Below are 9494 nucleotides of genomic sequence, written 5' to 3' on the forward strand. Positions count from 1 at the left end.
CGCTCGGGGGGAATTCAGAAAAATGACTTCATAAATCCTCGCTCAACGTAGGAAGTAAGAAAAATGACTCCTGCATCAAGAAGCTCGGGGAGAAGTCAGAAAAATGACTGCAGAAATCCCTGCTCAAGGCAGGAAGTCAAAGAAATGACTTTTGCCTCCAGACGCTTAGGGGGAAGTCAAAAAAATGACTTCAGAAATCCTCGCTCAATGCACGAATACAAAAATGACTCCTGCATCAAGATGTTGGGGCGAAAGCAGAAAAATGACTTCAGAAATCCCCGCTCAACGCAGGAAGTCAGAAAAACGACTACTGCCTAAAGACACTCAAGGGGAAATCAGAAAAATGACTTCAAAAATTACAACTGAACGCAGGATGTCAAAAAAATGACTCCTGCCTCAAGACGCTCGGGGGCAAGTCAGAAAAATGACTTCAGAAATCTCCGCTCAACGTAGGAAGTCAGAAAAAGGACTCTTTCCTAAAGACTCTTAGGGGGAAGTCAGAAAAATGACTTAAAAAATCCCCGCTCAAAGTAGTAAGTCAAAAAAGACTCCTGCCTCAAGACGCTCAGGGGGAAGTTAGAAAAATGACTTCAAAAATCCCCACTCAACACAAGAAGTCAGAAAAATGACTCCTGCCCCAAGACCCTCGGGGGGAAGTCACAAAAATAACTTCAGAAATCCCCGTTCATCGTAGGAAGTTAGAAAAATGACTCCTGCCTCAAGATGCTCGGGAGAAGTCAGAAAAATGACTTTAGATATCCCGCTCAGCAGGAACTCAGAAAAATGACTCCTGCCTGAAGACGCTTAGCGAGAATTTAGAAAAATGACTTCAGAAATCCCCGCTCAACGCAGGAAGTCAAAAATGACTCCTGCCTGAAGACGCTCGCGGGGAAGTAAGAAAAATGACTTCAGAAATCCCCACTCAACGCAGGAAGTCAGAAAAATGACTTCAGAAGTCCCCGCTCAACGCAAGAAGTCAGAAAAACGACTACTGCCTCAAGATGCTCGGGGGGAAGTCAGAAAAATGACTTCAGAAATCCCCGATCAACACAAGAAGTTAGAAAAATGAATCCTTCCTCAAGACGCTCGGGAGGAAGTCAGAAAAATGACTTTAGAAATCCCCGCTCCACGCAGGATGTTAGAAAAATGACTCCTTCCTCAAGACGCTCGGGGGGAAGTCAGAAAAATCACTTGAGAAATCCCTGCTCAACGCAAGAAATCAGAAAAATGACTTCTGCCTCAAGACGCTCGGGGGGAAGTCAGAAAAATGACTCATGCCTCAAGACGCTCGGGGGGAAGGCAGAAAAATGACTTCAGAAATCCGCGCTCAACGCAGGAAGTTAGAAAAATGACTCCTTCCTCAAGACGCTCTAGGGGGAAGTTAGAAAAATGACTTCCGAAATTTCCGCTCAACGCAGGAAGTCAGAAAAATGAGTTCTTCCTCAAGCCGCTCGGGGGAAGTCAGAAAAATGACTTCAAAAATCCCCGCTCAACGTAGGAAGTCAGAAAAATGACTCCTTCCTCAAGACGCTCAGGGGGGAAGTCAGAAAAATGACTCAGAAATCCCGGCTCAACGCAGGAAGTCAGAAAAATGACTCTTGCCTCAAGACGCTCGGGGGGAAGTCAGAAAAATGATGTCAGAAATCCCTGCTCAACGCAGGAAGTCAGAAAAATGACTTCTGGCTCAAGACGCTCGGGGGGAAGTTAGAAAAATGACTCATGCCTCAAGACGCTCGGGGGGAAGGCAGAAAAATGACTTCAGAAATCCGCGCTCAATGCAGGAAGTTAGAAAAATGACTTCTTCCTCAAGACACTCTGGGGGGAAGTCAGAAAAATGACTTCAGAAATCCCCGCTCAACGTAGGAGGTTAGGAAAATAACTCTTGCCTTAAGACGCTCAGGGGGAAGTCAGAAAAATGACTCTTGCCCTCAGACGCTCGGGGGAAATCAGCGTAGAGGATTTGAAGTTCGAAAGATGAAGTTCAAAACCCGTTTACGATTAGTTATAAGAAGTGTTCATTGTAGTAATAAATATCAGCGTAGAAATAAGGATTGTATAGAACAGTCAGCTAGTGTGGTTGTATAACAAAATAGCCCTTCGGTTCTAGCCAAAAGGTTTTACAAAAAGCAGAAATAAAGTGAATTGATGAGGTAAAGTTACAAGTTTTAAGGAAAGCATAAACTAAGTAGTAGTATCTTCAGCAGCAGAAGCAGCATTCAAAGTTTCTTCAGCAGTAGCTTGATAGCTTGAAGGTGTGGCTTCAGCAGGGGCCTCGGTATTAGTTACCTTCGGGTTGGACAAAGTTACTAGTTGGCCGTCCACCAAAACCTTCATAATGTCAAATCCAGCATAACTCAGGGGAGTCTTAAAAAAGTAATGACACTGGTGATGCCCTGCTCAAAGTTAGTGAGGCGTTCATTGCAGATCTCGTCTCCTAGCGATAAATATTCAGCAGCTAACTTGTCCCGAGTAGACGGAAGAGAATCCCTTTCTTTAACTAAAGCCTGATACTGAGAAACAGCTTTTTGAAGATCCAATTTTAAATCATCATTGGTTCGCTTAAGTTGGCGAAGATCATCTTGAGCTTGAGACAACGCGGAGGTGGACTTAACCTAAGGGAAGTTTCTAGCTCCTGTCGCACGGTGTCCAGCTCTTCGGCTAACAGAGACTTGATGGAACCAGCATCATAGTTCATGCATATACTAGCCCGAGTGGTGAGCGCGTAAGCCATGTCCAAAGCCTCGCTTGGCAACATCTGTTTGAAAGGTATTTTTTCCTCGGGTGTAAGGTTAAATTGAATTCGTTCGGCTACTTGCACATGCGGTTCAAGAGGACCGAAAAGGAGAGGACTAGGGATCTTCCTCTTCTTATTCGAGGGAATGGGTTTGTCACGGGGTAATTTCCTCTTCGTATCATCTTTTGGAACACCAGCATTCGAGGGTTTAGCTAGAACAGGTGAAGGCTTTTCGATGTCTAAAATTTTCAACGCTCGATTCACGTGTGGAGAAGGGGACTTTTGTGTAACAATCTCATAAGGGGAGGTGCCTTCGCCTGGCTTCTCAAGATCTTTCTTACGAGCCATCATGCGTAAGAAAGCTTGATGTTTCTCCATCCCGCCAAATATATCTGAAATAATAAGACAAATTTAGACGAGTCAGTAATGATTGATCAATAAATAGGAAGTGAAAGACAACTTACCAAACACTCTAGCACGTAGAGTGTCAGACCCAAGTAGGCCAATGAGCTTGCGAGACGAGGTCCGTCGGGGTAGCTGATCAATTTGACCAACGATATCTAGCTCTTCTGGAGTCATATCAGCCTTGGCCCAGGAGATCACTTTCCTAGGATTCTCAGTCCAGTAAAACGGGAACTTTGGTAGGCCATCGTCGAAATAAAACTTGTTAGAATCGTTGCAACGGAATTATTAGCGTGGAACAAACCAAGAGGGGGGGTGAATTGGTTATATACTTTTATTTTGCCTTTTATTATTTTTCTCTTAATTTTTCTTACTGAGCAGATAATTAAATATAAATGACAGAGTAAGGGAAAGAGAAAAATTGCACAGGTGATTTTATCCTGGTTCAGATCACTCGGATCCTACGTCCAGTTGCTTATCTCAACCAAGATAAACCTTTTTCACTAATCACAAAACAGTTACAAATATTAATCACAAAGAAAAATAATTTGTAAGAGTTTAGAAATACCACCGCTCTTGAAACCACAAGAGATGAACTTACACTTCCTTTGAATCTTCACAAAGGATGACCACCTCCTTCGAATGATTCACGAAGGATGATTCTCTTCCAGGCACTTCCTCGGACACACCAAGGATGAACAAGCTATTCCTCTGTCACCGCAGTAGCACTTCAGGACTTTGCAGACAAGAGTTTCCTTAGCTTCAACAGAGTTCTCAAACAGTTCAGAGATTTTTAGCACAAGGGAAGAGTTATTTTTGAGATAAAGAGTGAGCCATTTTATAGACTCAGCCTAATACTCTTCCATTCTTCGAAAACGGGCCATCTAACGCATATAATCGATTAACACAAGTATTAATCGATTAAAATGAGTACAACGGCTAGTTTTTCAAATCTGAAACCCACAACGGCTAGTGTTAATCGATTATTCTCAGGAATAATCGATTAACTAATCGATTATTATTATCTTTAATCGATTATTACAGTGGCAATTGGGTTTTCAGTGCCAGCCTCATTTTAATCGATTAAAACTGGGTTTAATCGATTAAGACGGCTTGTAGATGATTCTCAACAGCAAGTAAATCAAATATAAATTACAAGAATCAACCTAAAACATATTTGAGCACTATTACATCAACTTTGATTATTATAAAAGCTTTATAAAATACAGAGATCTTCAATCTGTCTTTATGGATCTTGACTTTTGAAAATCTGTTCATCATCAAAACTTCATCTTTGATTTTTGCTAACATTCTCCCCCTTTTTGATGATGATAAAAAATTCTTCTGAGTTTAAAGCTTTTTAATAATCTGAAACAACCACAACTCACGAAAGGAGAGATTAAACGAAATAAAGAGTTTAAACTATCTTCTCCACCTTTTTTATCATAAGCAAAAAATGGGCTCCCCCTTAATAAAAACAAAGTATGCATAGAAAAAGAAATGAACAACAATTTGTTATTGAATTTTAAAAGAAAGATGCATACAATCAGAAAGATAAACAACAAAACAAACAAAGAGGATCTAGAACTCATCACTTGCGTCACTATTAAAGTGTCGCTCTAATCCTGAAATCCTAGTGTCTAGATTCCTGAGATGAGTACATATTTCTTCGTGGCGAGTGTTTTGAATGTTCATCATCTCAGTCATTTGTCTAGAAAGACTCTCTAGACTATATTCCTCATGCACTTGAGATGGGCCGGCAGCATGTGTGGGGTCAGGCATGGGGATATCCGCAGCTTCGTCTTCATTTTCTTGCCCACCAAGGGCATCCTCAGGGTGGATGTAGGAGAGTCCTTGTTTGATAAAACCCATTTGCCTCAGGAAGTTATCTCCAACCTTATGACCCGGAAGAACAGTTTCATAGTGTTCATTTGTGACATCTACCCCTTTGTACTCACAAATTTGGGAAACAAGAAGAGGATATGGAAGAGGTGCAGCATCTAACCTTTTGGCCTTGAACATTATTGTGTGTATCAGGTGAGGCCAATTCAGTGGAATGCTCTGAAGTATTCCATACATAATGATGAGATCAGTCTCAGAGCATTGGGCATGATTTGACCCTCTAGGGCACAAAAGCCACACAATAAGGTAGTGCAAAAGGCGTTCTTCCATCTTGAGTCCACCAGCAAGGAAGAGACGAGCATTGTGTTGTCGAGGATTGCGGAGAAATGACTGGTACACCATTATCTTGTTGAATTGAGCAAAGTCATTTGGAACAAGTTGAGAATTTTCTAAAACAGGGACTTTTGCTACATTCGTCCAAATGTCATTGTCCAAGACAATGTCCACACCTTTCACCCTTGTTTGGAAGAACCCATCACGAACCTTTAAATTAAAATAGAAGATGCGAACAAGATCCGGATAGTACCTTCCATGGAGTTCCATTATGTGTTGAACTCCTTGTTCAATGATGAGATTGGGAAAGGAGAAGTTGTAGGATGTGTACCAAGTGAGATCAATGAATTTCTGTTTGATGAGCTTCCTTTCCTTCCAAAATTGTGAGAAAGACTGTTGATCTTGCTCATCGGAAAGCCACCCTTCTATGGTAGCATCTCTTCGGCGAACAGTACTCTCCAAAACTTCACTGGTCCTTCTTCTCCTTCTTCTTGAAGGTTCAGCCATGGAGATGGATGGAAAGCAAAGAATTTGGTGAAAGAAAGGAGAAGGCAAGAGGGATAAGCTCAAGATTGGTTCAAGTATGGAAAGTGGGGACCAAGTGGGGTTTAAATAGGCTCAAGAATGCTCCCCAACGTCTAGATTGTGGGAATTTGCCCGTTAATAGCCGTTGGCAACGGCTAGTTCAATGAAATCTGCAATATTTTTTGAAAAAAAAACATTCTAGAGCGCATTTAATCGATTAAATTGGAGTTTAATCGATTACGTAATCAATTAATACTTGGATTAATCGATTAATCCATTCGTAAATGTATGGATCACGCTTTTAATCGATTTACACGCAGATTAAACACGTTAGGCAACGAAAAATGCAATATTGAGTCCAAGAATGCCTATTTTACTATTTCTAATATGCCTAGGTCTCTTCTAAGCTCAAAAAATCTATCCTTAGGCAATGCTTTGGTGAAAATGTCTGCTAATTGATGCTTAGAATCCATGAATTCCATTTCACAATCACCTTTTTTGACATGGTCTCTAATGAAGTGATGCCTAATTTCTATATGCTTGGTTCTAGAATGCATGATAGGATTTTTGGTGACACTAGTAGAAAAGTAACATTCTATAACGATACCTATTATGATGGATGAAAATAATCCGTTATAATAGGTTGACCGGGTGGCAAAATTGTAATAAATTTAAGATATTATAACGTAGTTATGAAAATCAGTCGTAATAGACAATGCGGTGGCAAACTTGTAAATAATTTCAAAACGTATTATAACGGAGTTATGAATATCAGTTATAATATATAATACGGTGGCAAACTTGTAAATAAATTTTAAACCTATTATAACGGAGATATAGATTTTTGTTATAATTTCTCTAAGCATTTCACTTTTCAAAACCTAATGACTTATTCCTTCTTTCTCAACGCCACACTTTCTTCACACTGAAACCCCAACTCGTAGGGGCACCGTCACCTTTCTCGATTGTAACATGAGCCACATCTTCATTCAACATTTCTCTCTCGCGAGAAACACTCTCATTTCGATAGATTTACTCATTTCACCCTCGCGAGCCGCTGAAGCTTCTCACTCTCTCGAGAGTTCTTAAGCCGTAAGTCTCCATTTCTCTTCACAAATATGCATTTTCGCTTCACTCATCATCCAACCACATCTACTGCTAGGGTTTCTCACATACCTTCATCTTTTTCGCCTTTACCTTCGATTCCACCGATTGAAACATCATTTTCTACATTTCCACCGATTATAATCACATTCTACCGATTTTAATCCCTTTCCACCGATTAAACGTTGATTTGAAGGATGTTGTTGCGGCAGAGGTTATCGCGACGAGGGCAGCGAACCTGGAGACGGGCGTGGCGAGGCTACAACATGATTTGATATTGGAGATGACTGCCTCGGAGGAGGCGAGGGCGGATGCTTCTGAATTGAGGAAGGATTTAGGGGAGAAGGAGTCGTTGGTTGAGTCTCTAGAGAAGGAACTGACAGCTTTGAAGAAGGTGAAGGCAGAGGGTGCGGTTAGGGTTAGGGATTTGGAGTGAAAGATTGGAGTTCTAGAAACCAAGGAAATTGAGGAAAGGAACAAGAGGATTAGGTTTAAGGAGGAGATGAGAGATAGGGTTGATGAAAAGGAGAAGGAGATCAATGGTTTCAAACAGAAGTTGGTAGAATTGGAGAAGGTTACTGTTGAGAAAAAAATCTGAGTTGGAAGAAATGGTTAAGCAAAAATTGAAGTTGGAGGAGGCACTTAGAGAATCTGAGGAGAAAGTAGCGGCTTTGGAATCGAGTATTCTTCAATTGCGTGAGGAAGCAAAGGTAGTTGAAAGGGTGATTTTATTGCTGAATGAGAAGGCGGTTGAGACTGTTGAGAATATTGATAGAGGTGTAAACGACATACATGATGAAGGGAAAGGATTGAAGTTGCAGTGGCCGGTGGTGGCAGCAAGGTAACAACTCTGATTGAAATGAGTCATCTGACCTTTTGAGAGAGCAAGTGTTAAATGTATTACCATTTACTTTTTATTTGGTGTGGCAGGCATGTGCAATATATAACAATTGGTCGCCCATGTTATCAGGTTAGTTAGAGTCTTTTAAACTGGAAATGTCTTTATATTTGTTTAAAAAATTAATGGTGAGAATATTGCTCCTGCAACTCTGATGTATGTGCTTGTACCTATGCCTTGCTTATTCTTTGGAGGTGGATCCACTCAATTTCTAATGAGCCGTGATGTTGGGGGATAGGTATATGTTGCCATTTAGAGCTCAGAAAAGTTGTCTGATTTATGTAGAAACAATTTCCATGCGATTGGCTTTTGGGTTACTAGTAGTTGTATGCAATGCAATTGGTGCTACTCTTGTTTATATAACCTTTTGTGTAGAAGGTTCCTTTTCTTTTCCTTTAACGAGGATATTCAAATAATATTTGTAATTGTTTTACGTTTATTTGATTTGAACTCTACTTTCATGCTACATGGAGTTCAGTTGTTCAGGTTGTTTGTCGGCATGATTAGTGATATAATTGCTTATTTTTTTTTATATACATATTTTATTTGTTTCTGGTTAAGAATGAATGAGGTATATAATATTGTCGCTTGGTTTAATCACTGAAGCTTATTTTGTCAGAGATAATCAAGTGCCAGAGTTGATGGCTCAGTGTTTTTAATGAGGGAATTCAGGAACTTGCAATTGCTTGAAGCAATCCCTTATCTTTTTATCCTTTGTATTGGTATGAATCCCTCTTTCCCTCTCTTTGTTTCAGTTTCATATGAACTTTTTACGCCCACAATTTTATATTTCACTAGGAACTTTATGTATTTTATATTATAAAATGATAATTCTGAAGGTAAATATGGCTTGATCGTGAAAGTGCGCAATACTGCCACCCCTAGTGTTTCCTTGAAATCAAAAGACTAAATTATTAATATTGTGGCTTTGAGATGCTTGAAAAGTTACTCTCGAGTTATTTCTACTATCGTTCGAAAATAGAAGGAACGATAGAAAATAAATTCAAATATATATTTCCTTATTTTGGTTTGAAGTTTTGTATAGAGCTTTAGTACCAATTTCGGCGAAGGATTGTTTTTTTCATGATTCTAATGATTTTATTCCTATTAGTAAAAACTTGGCTACAATTTAGTAGTATAGGTATATTGATATATAATATTTGGATGTAATATATAGTTTTATGTATACGAAATGTATTAAATATTATTAAACACTTTAATATTTGAAATAAATTTTATTTGATTAGTTTAATTGAATTTATTCATTTGAATTTATATTGATTATAAATTGATTCGATGGATTATAAATTTGTTCAGGAAAATAATTGTAAAATGATTAGATGTTAAATGTAATAATGATTTTTTTTTAAAAAAGCATATATTATAACGTACTAAATAATGTACGTTACAATAGGTTAGTTATCAAAATCAACATATTATAATTGGTAAAAATATGTACGTTATAATAAACCACATATTATAACGTACAAACACATCTACGTTATAATACACTAAATAAAAGTTTGTCATAATAAATTGTGCATATTATGACTGATTTCAGAAACTACGTTATAATATCTTCAAGCTATTATAACGTAAACTTTTACTACGTTATAAAATGCGCAGATCTATTATATCGCCCAGAACTATGTCTCC

The 9494-nt window shown here is 38.9% G+C and overlaps 1 pseudogene; it reads left to right on the forward strand.

Moving 5' to 3' along the window:
- Positions 1-7052: 7052 nt before the first annotated feature.
- LOC128197507 (peroxisomal and mitochondrial division factor 2-like) lies at positions 7053-8960 on the forward strand (annotated as a pseudogene).
- Positions 8961-9494: the final 534 nt, after the last annotated feature.

Source organism: Vigna angularis, chromosome 6, assembly GCF_016808095.1.
Source record: "Vigna angularis cultivar LongXiaoDou No.4 chromosome 6, ASM1680809v1, whole genome shotgun sequence".
NCBI lineage: Eukaryota > Viridiplantae > Streptophyta > Magnoliopsida > Fabales > Fabaceae > Vigna > Vigna angularis.